This window comes from Gopherus flavomarginatus, chromosome 9, assembly GCF_025201925.1.
Source record: "Gopherus flavomarginatus isolate rGopFla2 chromosome 9, rGopFla2.mat.asm, whole genome shotgun sequence".
NCBI lineage: Eukaryota > Metazoa > Chordata > Testudines > Testudinidae > Gopherus > Gopherus flavomarginatus.
The window spans coordinates 63,775,438-63,792,903 of record NC_066625.1 but is presented as its reverse complement, the minus strand read 5'-3'; the positions used below and the strand labels follow the sequence as shown (position 1 = coordinate 63,792,903).

General features: G+C 43.2%; 1 protein-coding gene across 1 annotated transcript in view; it reads right to left on the bottom strand.

Moving 5' to 3' along the window:
* THSD4 (thrombospondin type 1 domain containing 4) overlaps positions 1 to 17,466 on the bottom strand; it is a 654,719-nt gene that overhangs the window by 614,539 nt on the left and 22,714 nt on the right. The gene's annotated exons all lie outside the window — the stretch shown is intronic.

Here is a 17,466-nt window from a genome sequence, read left to right as displayed (position 1 = left end):
AACATATGTAGCTGAACTCCTTTGGACTTTGCAGCAATTCAGATCAAAACTTACGGTCTACCTCTACTTAGCAAAAGCACTTGAGTATGTGCTTAAATATGAGCAAACATTTAAGTCCCACTGTAGTCAATGGGACTTGAGGAATGGACTGCCAAATGGACTGGTCTGAATAACAAAATATAAATAACTAGTGTTAAAAAAGGTACTTGTCTTTTTATTTCATGCCTCTGTTACAGCACTTCGGTGGCTTCAGTTCCTCACTGGTGCGCCAGCAAGCACCATACCATTATTTCACAACTGCCTCACACAGGCTTAGGTCGTTTATTTTTTTTTTTAGGATATGACAAGGATTCTTTAAAAGGGTTTCCAAATGTTAGTACCAATATCTTTTCTAAGCATTCAAGTGCACACTGCAGAAGATAAGACTCCTCTGTGGTCCAGCCAAAATGCAAGAGCCAATACATCCTCTCTGAATTCATCACATAGTCTGTCTAGGTATCTTAGGCATTTCTATGGCCTGATCATCATAGTTATCAGAGTGCCTCATGATTTTTAAAGAAATATCCTCACAACACCCCTGTGATGTAGGGCAGTGATATCAACCCCACATTAAAGATGGGGGAAATCGAGGCACAGAAAAGCTAAGTGACTTGCCCACAGTCACACCAGAAGCCTGTGGCAGAGCAGGGAATTGAGATCTGGATCATCCAGATCTAAGGCAGTGCCTTAACCACTGGACCTTCCTCTCCTAGTTATAAAATGCTCTATATTTGTGCCTTTTAGTTTTGCAAACACAAACATGAGTTCTGTTAGCCCATTATATCATGTTCATAAGTTCTGAATTGTTGGGACACTGTGGATTCTTTGTCTGGTAAAGTTGCAGTCAACATACTGGGTGTCCAGTAGCAGCAGTGGGATTTTGAAATATGAATGAGACGAGGGTGGCAAGTTGTATGGGCCCATGGTACCCAGGCTCCAGGAATATTCAAGGCCTGGGTGCCCAACTCCACCAATGTTCGGAGCCAGGTCTCTCCCCTGGCCCTGCCTGCCACCCCCAGGCACCTCCCCCGTAGCGTCCCACAGCTCCCACCTGCCGCTCCCTGACCCCAGAGTGTCCCTGCCTACAACACAAGAGCGGCACTGGTAGCAGGCTGAGGCAACTGCTGCTCCTGAGGAGGGAAAGAAGCGCAAACATGATTGGCAGCCCTCCCCTCCCCTGGCACCCACTGGGAGGAGACACTGAGGGGCTTCTGGGAGATGGAGTCTAGACCTCACCCGAGCAGCTGCTGGGGCTTGGGTGAGAGTGTCCGACCGTCTGATCCCACCACCACTCCCCGCCCGCAGCCACCACTCCTGCCCCATGCTGGGCAAGGGGTAGCCCCATCCCCCATGAGGCTATGGTGAGGGGAAACAAGCTGCAGCGGGGGAGGAGGCCACCTGTGATGACAGTCCCCTCCACTCCAGCACCCAACATAGGGGAGGTGAGGGGCTTCCTGGACCTGAGAGGAGTCTAGCCTCTAGGAATACATGTAGTGACAGTGACAGTGCTGGGTGATGCTGGGGGGGAGGGGAAAGAGGGGGCCCTCTCCCTCAGAGCTCCCCTCAGGGACAGGGCTGGGGGACTGTGGAGTCCTTCTCTCTGGCCCCAGCCCTGGGACAGCCTGCCTACACCCCAAACCCCTCATCTCCTGCCCTACCCCATCCCAGAGCCCGCACCCCCAGCCAGAGCCGGCACCCCCAGCCAGAGCCCTCACCCCCTCACCCCAACCTTAGCCCCCTCCTGCACCATGAATCCCTCATCCCCGGCCCCACCCTACAGCCCTCACCCCCACACCTCAATCCTCTGCTCTAGCCTGAGCCCCTCCCACAACCCAAACACCTCATCCCCAGCCCCACCCCAAAGCCTGCGCCCCCAGCCAGAGTCCTCATCCCCCTCCCACCATACACACCCCCACAAGGCAGGTGTGGGGACACAGGACTTGGACCCATTTGGGCACCACCAAAAATTATACCCAGGGGCAGCAGGTTTGTGAGAATCTAGAAAATCTGCTTCAGAGTAGCACAGTATAGTTCTAAATTTAATTTCATGTTAGGATTGAATCTATATCTATGCATCTCAGAGCTGGATCAAGCCCTGTCTGCGTTTTGCCATTTACAAGTAGCTATGTATTGAAATGCAATGCGGTGAACAGAAACATTAGAGCAGTGGTTCTCAAACTTTTGTACTGGTGACCCCTTTCACATAGCAAGCCTCTGAGTGTAACCCCCCTTATACATTTAAAAAAAAACTTTTAAATATATTTAACACCATTATAAATGCTGGAGGCAAAGCAGGGTTTGGGGTGGAGGCTGACAGCTCATGATCCCCCCATGTAATAACCTTGTGACCCCCTGAGGGGCCCCAACCCCTAGTTTGAGAACCCCTGCATTAGAGCATTGCTGCTCAAAGATAAAGATCTAGTAACTTCTGTCAACCAGACAGACAACTAAAAGCCGGCTAGAGAAAGACAAGGTTTATGAGAACTTTTTAAAAATGGATATAGTTAGGTGCCCTATACCAGAAATATGGATTGTTTATAGGTAATGGGACAAGCTGCACATCCCATATAATCCAGGAGATTGCCAAAGACAAATCTGAATGTATTAAGAAAGATCTATTGTGTGATTTTTTTTACCACCACCAAAAAGTCTCCTTTTCATGGTTTTTCTTAATCAATGAATCAGAAAGCAGAGCATTATACAATAGCTGCAAATGAAATGCCCTAAAACAATGATTCTCAACCTTTCCAGACTACTCTACCCCTTGCAGAAGTCTGATTTGTCTTGTCTACCCCCAGTTTCACCTCACAAAACTACTTGCTTACAAAATCAGACATAAAAATAAAAAAGTGTCACCGCACACTATTACTGAAAAATTGCTTACTTTCTGATTTTTACCATAATTGTAAACTAAATCAATTGGAATATAAATATTGTACTTTTCAGTGTATACTATATAGAACAGTATAAACAAGTCATAGTCTGTATGAAATTTTAGTTTGTCCTGACCTTGCTAGTGATTTTTATGTAGCCTGCTGTAAAACTAGGCAAATATCTAGATGAGTTGATGTACCCCCGAAAGACCTCTACATACTCCCAGGTGTATGCATAACCCTGGTTGAGAACCACTGCTCTAAAAGGCAGGGACTGAGAACAGTAGCCATCCAGGACAGAATATACTTTTGTACAGAAACTAATAGAGCCCTGGCACCACATATCAAAGTTACATAAAGTATCTGGTACTCCAGAGTACTAAATCATCATAATCACTTGGAGAGATCTGAAGGGTCTCAGGAAGTTAAGAAAAGCGGAAGCTATTCTGGGGAGTCAACAGAGTGTTAAAAAACACAATATTCATAAGGATAAGTAAATTTAAAAGAGTTCCTCCTAAGACAAGATTTGAAAATATGCAAAAAGCTAATTTATTAGCTATCTTTTAAATCTCATGGGACCTCTCACATGGAATTTTGCAAGTGATTGTACCTTTTGTTTATTGTGAATAGATGGCATTTCACTTTCATGAACTCCCATGCAAACTTAGTCACTCTTTCAACCTGTACATTTTCCTACATCCTGTCGTTTGCCATTATCTGTATATTAGCTAAAAACACAGAACCTCCCTCTTTAATCTGTGTGTACAAATATGCAATAAGAAAGTTCATAAAACTACTTTAACCTGAAGCATGAAGCTTCTGTCATCTAGATTTATACATAAACTCAGAATAGGTATGTGCTGTGTAACCTATTTTATCTTGTTGACTTAAATATATGGAAGCCGAGTTACATTTCCCTTGATATTTATCTTTCTGGTAGGATTGGGTATCTTGCCAGCTACTGACAATGGCTATTTGAAGTAGCTATGAAACTTGAGTGGCTTTTAAAAAGTATTTTCTAGTGATTTATAATCTCTCCTTTTAACTTTAGGAAAGTTCAATAGCAAATAACACTCAGCAAGATTTGTCTTTTAAAAAGAAAAATCAAATATCCCTCAAAGCATAGATAGTCTGAATAAAATGACAGACATGTCAGTAAAGTATGGTCTACCTATTAGTTGCTCCTCTCTATTAATCTATGCACAGTACGTGTCCTTTGGATCACCTCCAGTGCACTACATTAACAACACTCTCAAAAAGCAGTGTATACTACAGCAACTTTATCAAGCTGGATAATTTGTATATACCCTGCACATCCGGTATACGCTGTGGGACACTGAATTTTTGCTGTTGGTTGCATGGGGGCTTGAATCAGACAGTAACTCAAACTGTTTATTAATTTAAAAAAACCAAACTCATCTCTGAAATCTGGATGACAGGGATCTAATTCCTACAAAATTCATAAACACTGTCATGTGAAAATGAGGTTGTGTTGTGCTGCAGATTGCCATTGTTAAAGCATATTCTTGCATTAGCCATGTGGAGCAAATACATTTTACTGCAGAAATTACCAGAGTTCAAGCATTTACCTTGTAAAATGCAAAGGAATGACTACAGTCAAAATTTTCAACAGATCTAGCCTAAGCTAATGGTTTCCTGTAAGAGGAATCAGCGCCACATGAGAGTGCAAAGGCCCTGTTTGTTGGGAGGCAGTTTCCCTTGGCTTCTTCATGATGTAGTAGATCCCTATAGGATAGGGATTAAGCCCTGGAACAAGAGAAGTAGAAATATTACTAATACCTGTATTAAACTGGTTGCCCCGCCCAACATATTTGGGGGAGACAAAATTCTGTTTGGCATAAATAAATATTACAAAGTAAAATCTCCCTTATAAAAATCATTTTAGAAAGCAGCTGCCCAACTGAGGTCAAACAAAATGCTTCTGGAACCTATGGACGGATTTTAAAGTGATCATCTAAAACAAGGTTTGTATAGGAGGCAGTCTCACTGTATTGGGAATAACCAAGTCCCTTAGTATTGATGTAGCTCTCTTATGAATTGTTTTCGGTTCATTCCTCAGTTCATTTAAACTTACACTACCCTTTGAGTCATCACTATGGGAATCGGAGAGAAGGTTATACTGAACATGTATTTGTACTTGAAGATGATGATATGCCTCTAAAATCCATTGAAGAGCTTTTCCAACTCCATAAATATGCTAATTGTTGAAATGTGGATTTAGTAGATGAAATGATAGGGTTGATGATTACATGATAAATGTATTATTCTGACATGAATCATGAGCAGAGATTGAATTAATTGATGACAGGTGAGGAGGAAACCCACAAGGATGATATCAGTATCAAGTTGATTAGGAAGGTTTTAGATTTATAAACCCACAAGTCCTGAGGAGGGTAGGTTAAGTTGATACCCAGTTCCCAAAATGACGATAGGGTTGCTCTGAAAACACTAAAGTGAACGGAATCTTCTCATAACAGGAAAATGCATCTCTCTCCATGGTCAAGGTTGTAACAAGCTTTGCATTTTAAGCTTATGTTTGTTTTCCCTTCCACTTCTCTAAATGACTTTTATTGGGTCATATATATTGCTCATGTTCAAATTTTGCAAGTGTGGCTTATTCAGTAAGAGGAGAATTTTTTTTGTCAAAAAAGTCTGAGATGAATCACACAGAAATGCAATTGTGAAGCCCCCAGAATTGGCAGGGGAAAGTGTCCTACCTGAAACTACTCCCAACATATCTTTAGAAATTGACTAGATTTCAGATTGATAGTGTCCCTTTAATCTTAAAAAAAAAAGTTAGAAAGTCAGAATATCTTAACATTTGTTTTTTAGTAGCTACAGTTCTGGAGGTTTTCTTACAATGCTAATATGCACTTACTTACAATCTCATCTCCAGTTCAACAACTTTTGCCTAGCAGTCTTAGCTCTGATTAACGTTAATAGGCGTTTGAACCGGTCTGTGTTGTCCTCCACTGCAACCTTCTTAGAAAAGCTTATGTAAAGGTCAAAATTAGGGCTTGGCTATGCCTTTGTCACATGACTGATCTTTTCCTGGCTTTACTGTACTCCTTTCATAAAGAAACAATAGTCAGAGTTTAACATTTTCCACAATTTTCTCTGAAGTAGGTAAACTGAGCATTATGTCCTATTAAAACAGCCCTCATACTTCAAAAGACCTTGGAGACAGAATAAAACCAGACAAATAATAATATCTCAGATCAAGAAAGGATAGACAAGCTATGTGTTATATTTAAAACCCTTGTGCTATTGTGAAATGTTGCATTATATTGTAAAAATGTTCCCGATATGAAAGAGATGGGAAAATAATTTACCACAAAAGCATCACTGGGCAACCCATAAGCCGATCCTTCATGCAACGACTTTGATTCTAATAATGAAACTATCCCAGACAAAGCCATTATGAAAAGTTATTGGAAAGACTCTTGCTTTACCAAACTGAGCAACGGCAATTCATAGCCATACAGTCTGCAAAGAAAGAGAGCATGGTATTGCAAAGTATTCCATTCTGAAGTGCTTCAGATCTAAAGTTTTTCATAATAAAAGCATCCCAGATAAAAGGAGAAGTTTATATAATGTACCAACTGTATCAAGAGTCAATTTATGAAGATACCATGGATAATTGGCTACAATGAAGAAGAAAGCTGTGAGTTACACTAGGAGTCCAGTTCTCTCTCATCCAAGAGTATAAAAAGAGTAATTCCTCTGCAGTCAGGTCACTTACTACCAGTGTAAAACTGAGCAGAGCTAGAGAGCTCTCAATATGTAGAGACTTCACAAAGGCTTCCTCAGGAAGTCTTTTTTAAGAAAAAAAAAACAACCCAAGTTTCTTTTTCTGGTTATTGATTCTAGTCCTTTGTATAGAAACATGCACTTGTATGGAGTTATAACAGTGTACTCTGAAAAAACAAGCAGCAAAAAAAGATTATCTTAATTTAATGCCTGAAGGTATTAAAGACTCTCCAACATGCAGACAGATCTATGGAAAGAAGCCCACTGAATTCCAAGCATTGCTCCTTTCTAACAGCTTTTGGAGTCCCCAGACAACAAAGTGGGTCAATGGAATCCAAACAATGGGGGTTTTTTTTTAGAAGAGTCCTATAAAAAAAAAATAAGAGAGTGATCTATCTGAAGTAATCCGTCCTGCCATGTCCTTCTGATATGAAGGAAAAAAGTCTGTTCCAGCAGATAATCTGAACTGGTTGGAAAATAATAGCCCAGCTGCAGCAGGTAAGCACACAGCACAATTCAGGAGGGAGAATCATAGAATATCAGGGCTGGAAGGGACTCAGGAGATCTAGTCCAAGCCCCTGCTCAAAGCAGGACCAATCCCCAACTAAATCATCCCAGCCAGGGCTTTGTCAAGCCTGACCTTAAAAACCTCTAAGGAAGGAGATTCCACCACCTTCTTAGGTAACCCTCAGTGCTTCACCACCCTCCTAGTGAAAAAGTTTTTCCTAATATCCAACCTAAACCTCCCCTACTGCAACTTGAGACCATTACTCTTTGTTCTGTCAACTGTCTATATCCATCCTCTTTGGACTCCCCTTTCAGGTAGTTGAAAGTAGCTATCAAATCCCCCCTCATTCTTCTCCTCTGCAGACTAAACAATCCAGTTCCATCAGCCTCTCCTCATAAGTCATGTGCTCCAGCCCCTAATCACAGTACTTCAGATGAGGCCTCACCAATGCCGAATAGAGTGGAATGATCACATCCCTCGATTTGCTGGCAATGCCCCTACTTATACAACCCAAAATGCTGTTAGCCTTCTTGGCAACAAGGGCACACTATTGACTCATATGCAACTTCTCATCCACTGTAACCCCTAGGTCCTTTTCTGCAGAACTGCTGCCTAGCCATTTGGTCCCTAGTCCACAGCAGTGCACGGGATTCTTCTGTCCTAAGTGCAGGACTCTGCCCTTGTCCTTGTTGAACCTCATCAGATTAATTTTGGCCCAATTATCTAATTTGTCTAAGTCCCTCTGTATCTTATCCCTACCCTCCAGCGTATCTACCACTCCTCTCAGTTTAGTGTCATCTGCAAACTTGCTCAGGGTGCAGTCCACGCCATCCTCCAGATCATTAATGAAGATATTGAATAAAACCGGCCCCAGGACCGACCCTTAGGGCACTTCGCTTGATACTGGCTGCCAGCTAGACATGGAGCTATTGATCGCTACCTGTTGAGCCCGATGATCTAGCCAGCTTTCTATCCACCTATAGTCTATTCATCCAGCCCATACGTCTTTAACTTGCTGGCAAGTATACTGTGGGAGACCATATCAAAAGCTTTGCTAAAGTCAAGGAGTAACATGTCCACTGCTTTCCCCTCATCCACAGAGCCAGTTATCTCGTCACAGAATGCAGAGGCGGCTTTTAGCCTCCTTTGTCCTCCCGCTATTCTGGCCCAGCATGCTAGACTGTTCCCTCCGCATAAGCCAATGGCCCCGAGATGCTAATACAGCAGCTGGGTACAAGTGGGTATAAACATGCCCCTGCCATGCCTCTTATCTCAGCTATATCTCCTGCAATTGCTGCAAGAAGGGAGACAGTGTAGGAGTCATTACACTAACTCTTCATCAGTGGAACAGCCCCTACACTATAAAGATTGTCTCATGGTCAGCCACACCATCTTCGGAGCTGCTTTGCATCAGCATTGCAAAGTGGCTGTAGCACAGACCAGGCTCTGGACCAAGAAATTTGGTGATCACATGCCATCTGAAAGTGTGCAAGAATACTGTATTCTCCCCACCCTCAACTACTGTACTCTAGAAGCGTCAGGTAGAGAAAACTGCATACTCCTCTCCGTTGCAGGCCTCTAATTTTCAGTAACAAACTGCATGAGGAAAATATTACGCTGTTTGGGCACTTAAGAGCATGGTATTCCACTACACTTGGATGTGGGGAGAGCTGAGGAGGAAAGGGGAGTTATTCTGACAGCTTCATCATGATGAGGGGTTGCTTATGACTTTGAGGGGGGCTACCAACTACAGCAATGTAAACACATTATGCTTCAGTCTCTACTAATCAAGACACTTGAATATATTAAAAGATTAATTTTTGTTGTACTTGGGAGGAACCTCTTTTGCTGCAGTGGAACATTCCACAACAAGTAAAGACTGGGAAATCCTGTGGGGATTTGTGAATGGTGTTGAACATCTTCAGTTTATAAGCCACTTTGAGATCCTTCGTGATGAGGAGGTTCTATGTCAAATGCTCTGGACAGGATAGAGGGAAGACAGTCTCCTCTAACTGGTGCATTGCTCAGTGGGAAAGGCATTAAAATAGGTTGTGTTTTCCCTGCAATTTCCTAATAGATTTCTTGGGTGAAAATCAAATAATAAAAAAACCTTTTAAAATACAGGAGAGGCTGCATTTCAGAGCATTTAAGAAAAAATCAGTGTTGTATAAAATGAAGCCCTGATGTTACTGCAAGGAGATGACAGAGACAACAGGTCTGATTGTAGTCCTAGAAGTGGTATAATATACAAAAAATGAGTGGCTATATAAGAAATTTCCCACACTCATAACTTTCTTTGATCCATACTAATCTCATCTACTGCTCAGTACAGATACATAACTTACAGAAAATGGTCTTTATCTTATTCTCTCCTTTCACCATTTGCTAGATGAAGAGTGTTTTCACAAGATAAGATTTCTCTTTGAAGTCAGAGACAATTGAAAAGTTTATCACCGCATACAGCAGTTTGCCTCTACCATTACACAAGTGATCACACTGGTGCTGATGTTCAGAAAGGAAATGCTTTGGGGATGGCTATTACCTATGACACTTGGCAAAAGTTTCCCAACTTATAACTGTATTACTGTCAAGGTTATACAGATCCATTGCTATAGCTGAAACTAAGATCACTGGCCTGAACCCACTCCTTTCAGCAGTAGACCACAGGTAGCTCATGGAAATTGATGGATTGCTTTTCTTGTTTATTTTCAGAGTGGAAAGCTACCATATGATGATACATGCCAAAAACAGAACAGGATTTTACTTTTTACACTTACACACACGTCTTTTCTCAACATTTATTAATAAAAATATCTTAGCTCTACAAACCCAGCTGATTTTTCACTTTCCCACAAAAAGATACGCTGAGCCACTTCTAGTATCCTCTGCCTAGAATTTTCTATCAGGCCATACATAGGCTTTGAGAGTCAAGAATGGCCCATCAAACATCATCTGCAAATAGAGAGAAAGCTAAAGCTAAACCTGTTTTGGGATGTAACGTTTCCTTTTCTCTTTGGTGCAGATGTAATAGATTTTGAAATGCAACATACCTATTACCAAATTCAGTCTGGATGACTCAAATACCTGGTCATTCACCCTACTTACTGAGCCACATCCTCAGCAGTGCCATAGGTCCATTTCAGTTCGCATACATCTGCACTATTCCACTGACTTCAGTGGAGTGTTCCAGTTTAAGTCGACTCAGATCTGGCCATTACATCTAAAATGAATAATTTATATTGTAATGCTCGTAAATGATTAGGATAAAAATAAAAAATAAAAATAAAAAAAGGGGGACAACTTTCCCGGTATTGAACTTCCCTTCTTCTTAAAATTCCTCCAACACATCCTAATGTGCAGTATTATATTTTTATAATAATGTGGATTCTCACAAACCTGGGTGACTGGGCAACAAAATGGCAGATGAAATTCAGTGTTGATAAATGCGAAGTAATGCACACTGGAAAACATCCCAACTATACATATAAAATGATGGGGTCTAAATTAGCTGTTACCACTCAAGAAATATCTTGGAGTCATTGTGGATAGTTCTCTGAAAACATTCAGTCAATGTGCAGTGGCAGTCAAAAAAGCGAACAGAATGTTGGGAATCATTACGAAAAGATTAGATAATCAGACAGAAAATATCACATTGCCTCTATATAAATCCATGGTACATTCCCGTCTTGATACTACATGCAGATGTGGTTGCCCTTTCTTAAAAAAAGTCATATTGGAATTGGAAAAGGTATAGAAAAGGGCAACAAAAATAATTCGGGATATGGAACAACTTCCATATGAGTAGAGATTAATAAGACTGGGACTTTTCAGCTTGGAAGAGAGACAACTAAGGGGGAGGATATGATACAAATCTATTAAACCATAGAAGAATAGGGTTGGAAGAGACCTCAGGAGGTCATCTAGTCCAATCCCATGCTCAAAGCAGGATCAACCCCAACTAAATCATCCCAGTTGGGGCTTTGTCAAGCCAGGCCTTAAAAACCTCTAAGGATGGAGATTCCACTACCTCCCTAGGTTACCCCTTCCAGTGCTTCACCACCCTCCTAGTGAAATTGTTTTCCTAATATCCAATCTAGACTTCCCCCACTGCAACTTGAGACCACTGCTTCTTGTTCCTTTGTAGCCTACATGATGCATGTGCCTCTAGGAACTCTTTCAGTCATATGTGTCTTAGATGCTTATGGTATACTTGATGATATTTCCTATCCTACACCTTTATCCTCAAAGATGTCGCTCAGAGAAAAGAAGTAGTTTTAAGTGTCTAGGTTCCTAGCTTCCTATTGGACAATCAGCTTCTCTTCACTTCTATGACACCTCTTATGCAGGCTTTGCAGGATTCGATTTTTTTTAATCATTTCAATTGGTTATATCAACGTTTATTTTTTAAGAATTTTTTGTTTTTATCAATTTAAATTACCAGGTATGTAAAATTATGGGATTTAAGCATTTTTTTCAGTTTTATGTATTTAAATGTTCAGAGTTGCAGGAAATTAACGGGGAGCTCACACTGTTATTTAATGACAGAGGATGCTGAGATTCAAAAAGTTAAAGATTTATAACTGCTAAAACACAAATTGTCAACATCGCATATGAAAATATACAAAGTAAATATTCTTAAATCAAACTAAAATTTTCAAGCAGCATTTTTTTAAAAAACTTTGCCTGTCTGTACATTTCCATGATTATTGATGGAAATATGTTTTCATTGGTTTGTGCATAAGGGGAAATCAATGTCTGCTGATGCTTACCAATAAAAAACAAACTTCTAACCCACTCTTATATTAGCCCCTCTCCTCTTCAGTTTCACCTTTGCAACTCTATTGATTTTAGTGGGGTTGTTGAAGTGCCAGGGAAAATCTAGCTCCTTAATTAATCCTCAAACCACCCCTGTGAGGTAGGTTAATATTTGGGGAGGGGCAGTGGGAACTGAAGCAGAAAGTTCATCCACGTATATCGTTTGACAGAGTCACTATCAGAAATGGGATTAGAACACAGGAGTTTCTGGCTCCCCATCCTGTATTGCAGCCACAACTCTCTATAGACCAATTCTCTGCTCTTTCAATCAACTTCACCCCCTCTGCATATCAGACAACTCCTGAATGGCTGCTGTTCATAAATTTTTCCACTGTCTCCACGTCTTATGTAAATCTGGTAGCTTGGGGAATGGGGGGTGGGGGGAAGAAAGAGAGAGAGAGAAGAGAAGAGACCATCAATGACTTTACTGACACTTGAGCATACTGAAAGATGCTGTCCAGTCTGCCCATCTGAGCTTTATTACTCAGTCAATTTTCAACTGTTACCTGAAGCTGAGAAATGAGTGATATTACTTGACAAGTCTTAATACATATTAAATTGCCATAAGTCATTTTTGATTGAGTTCTCTGTTAAGGAGCCACTCAGTTAAACAAGAACCCATTATGTTTTTCTCTGATCATCAGCATGAGTGACATTCCCTGTAAAAGCAGCTCTCTCTTCATGCAATGCCATCTAACATGGATACATTCATTGCACAGGTGCAAGGGAACTGAAGGAGCTCCACATGGTCAAATTGTTTTCACTCCAAAGATTTAATGAAAAGTAAACAGTCTAACAGATGCACTCTATTAACCAAGATTGTAGACATCGTTCTTTCTAATTTAATTTGGCAATCAGCACTATTATCTTATGCTCCTTGATTCTTGCAAGGAGGAGCAGAATGCCAGAGAGAGCATGCATGCATTCTGCGGTCCTGATCCTACAGGACACCTTCAGAGGGCATGGCGGAAGGTGGAGGAGGAGGGGCAGAGGAGGAAAGTAGGGGAGAAAAGATGGGATAAAGAATTGAGAGAATGGGAGGAGAGGTAGTGAGGAGAATAAAAAAAACAAAATGAATAAAAAAAATCCAAAACCTCTAAGTACTGTGGTGTAAATCAGGAGTAACTTTACTTCAGTCAATGCAGCTAAACTAAACTAAAACTAACAAGTCAGAGGAGGATTGGGTCTCTAGAAAGAAAGGGAGGTGGCAAAGGCAGAGAGAGAATGGATAAAGACAAGTTAGACCAGGCAATTACAGCAGAATGTAAGCTTCCTACAAGCAACAGTGCATCACAAAATGGGGGCACTAACCAAACATGTTTGAGAGTCACTTATCTAGGTGTCCCATCATGCAGTCACTACTCAAACAACCTTCTCAAGCTCTGTTACAACTTTTTAAAATCAAGGTGTAAATACCCATTCGCTATTGCCCAAGATCAGCCTCTGTAGAACCTAGCCATTCTAAGAAGGTGCCCACCTTTGAAAACAGAACCCTGGGTCCAGTCAAATGAATACTCATTACTCTGCATACTGCAAACCACTGAATTTTTTTTTAAATGTAAATTATCTAAATCACACAATGCTTCCAAAATTAAAAGTTCCCCAGACATTTAGGGACAGATTTTCAGCAAACCTGAGATTTAGGGAATCCCGTTTTGTGCATGCAGCTGATGTACACATACACAGCATCAGTAGCAGTGCATCCCAACATGTCCCGCACAATAGCTATTTGTATGACTAAAAATGGGCATACGTTCACATCTGAGACTGCAGGCAGCTTTATATGCAAAAATGAGTGTGCAAGGTCAGTGGCTAGGGCTGAACATCTGACCATTATATTTGTCAGCAGTATTCTTTCGGGCCACAGGACTCCCAAACCACCTAGACACTGATCCTCAATCAAATCATGGCATGGATCAAAACCTCCTCATGGTGAAGTCATAAATGAAACACCAATTGATACCTACACTTAATCACTGAAAACTGAGAGTCTGGTCTCTCCCAAAGCCAAGTGAGTTTTCAGCTAGGTTTCTGACAGTATTGTTGGACTCCATTCCTGCTCAGTTTCTATTAATCATCATATTTTCTACTAACCTCCCTCTGTCTCTCCCCTTCTCCACAGTTTCCAGAATCCACTTTGTATTCCAACCACAGTAGTTTCGGGGGGCAGGGGGGCTGATTTGCCCAGACCTGGATGACATCAGTGAGAATTACCCATATCCCGTGGTAGGAGAACTGGGCCCCAGAAACTGTCTTTGAGAGAGAATTTATTGTAAGGAAAGTTTCTAATTGCTATATTGGCCTTCATAGTTAACTTCACTCCTGATCACCTAAGCCAGACACCATGCTGTGGGCCTTATCCCTTACACTTAACCAGAACGTACCCCTTACCTGATCTGCTTTATTATTACACCAGAGGTTTCTCATTCCAGGGTCTTTCCTCCACAACCCTACAGATTAGTATAATTAGGCCTGGTTGAATTCATTTTTTATGTTTTTATAATTTCAACAGAAATCAATGTTAAAAATAAAAAAATAGATAATTTTTAAGTATTTAAATGTTCACAGTAGTGGGAAATTATGGAGTGGTGTCAGATAATTATTTAAAGACAGCAGACTAAGATTTAAAGCAGCAGTAAAATGCAGATACCCTCGCTGAAGTCCTACTGCAGCTAGTCTGGAGACCCCACTGGAGTGCAGACTCACTCAAATACATACTGTATCTCGGAGGAACACCCTCCACCCCCATGTTCGTCCTTATAATATGATTGTGTGGTATCCAATGCAAAGTTTGTCATGTCGGGTGTCTTCAGAAGGCTCTTGTTGCACTGAGCATTGTTGCTCCCTTTTATGGACACCCAGCCAGCCACTTAGCTACAAAAATCCGTCTCAGTAGCTGTTCTCCCCTTGCTTTACCTGTTAAGGGTTAAAATGTCTACAGGTAAAAGAGAAGGAGTGGGCACCTGACCAAAAGAGTCAATGGAAAGGCTAGAACTTTTTAAAATTGGGAAAAACTTCCATTTGTCTGTTCTGTTGTTGTTCTCCGGAGAGAGGGGACAATGCAGAGACATGGCTGGGACTATGTTGTAAAAAGTTTTTGATCAGGTATGGAATCATCAGATCATACCTAAAACCTACTCATAAATAAGGAAAATATTTAGAAAGATGCTATTAGGTTTATTTCTTTTTATTTCTTATTAGCGTGTGGATTCCTCTGTGCTCACCCCAAATGCTTTTTGCTTTGCTTGAAACCTTTAAGCTGGACCTCAAGAAGGTTATTCTTGATGTTTTTGTAAGTGGGCTTTTTAAAATCTAGAAAAAGCCTAAGTTCCAGATGTATTTTCTTTCTTTTTGTTTTTAATAAAATTTACCTTAGAACAGGATGTGATGAGGTGTGCACATATGTTTAATTAGCTGGGGGAAACAGCTAATTTCTTTTGTTTTCTTTCTCAGCTCTTCCCTGGAGGGGGGGTGAAAGGGCTTGAAGGTATCCCACAGGAAGGAATTCCCAAGTGTGCCTTCCTGGGTTCCAAGGGGTTTGCATTTGGGTGGTGGCAGCATCTACCCATTCAAGGTCAGAGAGAACCTGTAACCTTGGGAGTTTAATACAAGCCTGGAGTGGCTAGTATTAATGTTTAGAATCCTGGCAGGCCCCCACCTTCTGCACTCCAGAGTGGAGAATCAGCCACGACAGAAGGTTCCTAGGTTTCCACCTTTGGCACACGAGCCGATTTTGCCTGGCATGTAGTTGCCAGCCAAGGTCCCGGCTGCCAGCCCCGCTCAGCCCACTGCCAGCTGAGTGAATGGAACCCCAGGCCAGCAGCAGGCTGAGCGGGGCTGGCGGTCAGGACCCCACACTGGACAGCAGGTGCGCCCCCCGGCACCTCCCTTACCGTGCTTGGGTTCTGCAGCTCCCGGGAGTGTGAACCAAGGGGGCGCAGGGCCCTGAGCCTGCTCTGGGAGGGGCAGTGGCTCACACTCCCAGGAGCTGAAGAGCCTGAGCGCGGCGATGGGGGAGCCGGGGGATGCACGGGGACTGCCGCCCGCATGCATCCTCTGCAGGGGGGGCACTGTCCCGCCGCCCAGGCAGGCATGCCTCCTGGCTCCCCCTTCACCATGCTCGGACTCTGTGGCTCCCAGAAGTGTGAGCCACCACCGCCGCTGCCCCTCCCGCAGCTTCCCCACTCCACTGCCTCAGCACTCCACATGGACTTTTGCCTCCATGTGGAGCCAGCGTTTGACCGGCATGGTAAGGGAAGTCCCGGGGGGCAGTCAGGGAGCAGAGGGAGGGTTGGATGGGTCGGGAGTTCTGGGGGTCCTGTCAGGGGGCGGGGAGTGGTTGGATGGGGCCTTGGGAGTCCACGGGGGTCTGTCTGGGGGCAGAGGTGTGCATAAGGGTGGGGCAGTCAAGGGACTGGTAGGGTCCTGGGGGGGCAGTTAGGGTGGGGGAGGGTCTCAGGAGGGGGCAGTCAGGGGACAAGGAGTAGGGTGGGGTTGGGGGTTCTGACGGGGGTAATTGGGGTGGAAAGTAGGAGGGAGTGGATGAGGGTGGGGCTAGGGCAGGGCTCTCCCCTCTTTTTTGATTGTTGAAATATGGTAACCCTAGGCGAGGGGGGAGCTAGGGGGGGCGCATGAGGGCTAGTGCCCACATACATCCACTGCAGCCTGCAGGTGCCCCCGGCGGGGTGCCGGGCCAGAGCCTGGGCAGGGGGTGCAGCTGCTTCCCGCTAGCGGTGCTGCTGCCTTTGCAAGGCTGCTGCCCCCCTGCACCGCACCGGCTTCTCCATGGCTGGGGCTCGCTGCTGCTGCAAGTGGGATGCTCTGGCTCTCTGGTGCCTCCAGAAGGCAGCTCCTCCCTGCCAAGCTGCTGCAGCAGCCCAAGCCCAGCAAAGCCAGTGAGTGGACTTGGGGCGGGGGCCACCTGGGTGGGGTGGGGAGGGGAGGGCTCGCAGGGGGACTGTGCACCCTCCAGGGGAGTTCAGGGGGCAGGAAGGGGGAGAAACCTGGTCTGGGGAGCAAGGCTGGCCCCTGGGGTCTATAAAGGCTCATTGGGATTTGCCCTTCAATGAACCGATGTGCAGGGGAGGGGGGAAGGCCACAAGGTGAAAGTTTCGCCTAGGGCACAAAATATCCTTGCACCAGCCCTGCCCCAGGGGGCATATGCACCCCAGGTAGGAACAACTGCACTAAACTGATAAGATCTGCATTTTAATTTAATTGTAAATGAAGCTTCTTAAACATTTTAAAAAACTTGTTTACTTTACATACAACAATAGTTTATAGACTTATAGAGAGAGACCTTCTAAAAACGTTAAAATGTATCACTGGCACACAAAACCTTAAATTAGAGTGAACAAATGAAGACTCGGCACACCACTTCTGAAAGGTTGCCGACCCCTGTGCTAGAGGCTGTGCGGGAACAACCCAGGAGTGGGGAGTTCTCACAGTGGAGCAGGGTAA